A 1,305-nucleotide genomic window follows, 5' to 3' on the forward strand; every position below is an offset into this window, starting at 1 on the left:
CTGAACTATACATGTGAAGGTTGTTGATAAGGCAACTGTTTCATTACATATATATTTACCATTAAAAACAAAAAATCCGTTTCTCAGCTTCCCTGATGCAAATGTGGCCAAGGAGAAACAGACCCTTTCTGGTGGACCATTTTCGCCTGCCCTTGAGGCCTGGGATATAACCGTGCTGGGTGGGGCAGCAGCAGCCATCAGTCCCCTGAGGGGGTCTTGAGACTGGAAGTCTGTCTCTCGGATGCTGCGTTCAGGGGCAGGAGGCTGGGCTGCTGACGGCTGTGAAGTCACGGCGTAGGCTGGGCCGCCTGGCCCTGAGCCGGTCTCACAGGGGAGACACAGTCAGGTCTGCTGTGTTTACCAGCAGATACCGACAGAGCGCATGAAGGGCTTGAAGGGGCCTTTACCCACCGCCGGAGGTGGAGAGCTCAGGCCCAGCTGAAGGGCACAGTTGCTCTGGGCTGGTGCCAGCCGTATGAGGGAATGGTGGGTCCCCGCACCAGATCTTTTGCTTGTTCAAGAGACACTAGAAATTCCAGCGTTTATGTGAAAGTTCCCAGTTTTAAAACCTCGACTCCAATTTTTAAGAAAAGCACTGTGTGGCACAAACACCATGCTGGAGGATGGTATTTGGCTCACAGGCTCAGGTTAGCAACTCTGCCTCCGACAGTTCTTCCAGGACCCAGACGAAAGTAGGGCCCCCTCGCATTTTTGCTGTGGGGTCCACTCTGACTCAGGGCAGGGACCCGTGTGGCCCAGAACTTGCTCCACAGGGTTTTCAATGCCTGACTCTTCACAAGTCCAGCGTTGATGGCCAGGCCTTTCTTCCGCAGCATTTCTGGTGGCCTTGAACCTCCAACCTTTTGGTGACCAGCGTTTGTACCACTCAGGGCCCCCAGCGTGGTGTCAGCTGACCTCATCGGGAGGCATGGTTGAGTCAGCACCTTGCAGTTGAGAAGCTGGTGGACCTGCAACCACATCATGGAGGTGGTCCTCAAAGGCGTGCGGAGCCCTCTCTCTCCCCACCCTGGCTGCCTCTGCTTGATGTGGGTGCCTGGCTCCGGGAAAGAAAGGAAAGCCACCTGAAGTTTGACCCCCTGGAAGGAGACTGGAAACTAACCCAGAGCCTGTGGAAACAGGCAGGGCCACCCGAGGGCCCCAAGGGAGCTAGGACCCCTCGCAGCCGGTGCGAGATGCGGACAGACGCCCTGCGCAGGGCGCCTGGCAGACCCCCGCCTCCCCCGGCCTTTGTCACAGGGTCCTCGCGGCCTCCACGGGGACACCCGCGGGGGCCTCGCGGCCGCC

The sequence above is a fragment of the Orycteropus afer genome, unplaced genomic scaffold, assembly GCF_000298275.1.
Source record: "Orycteropus afer afer isolate SDZICR_OR568_19922 unplaced genomic scaffold, OryAfe1.0 scaffold00448, whole genome shotgun sequence".
Taxonomy (NCBI): Eukaryota; Metazoa; Chordata; class Mammalia; order Tubulidentata; family Orycteropodidae; genus Orycteropus; species Orycteropus afer.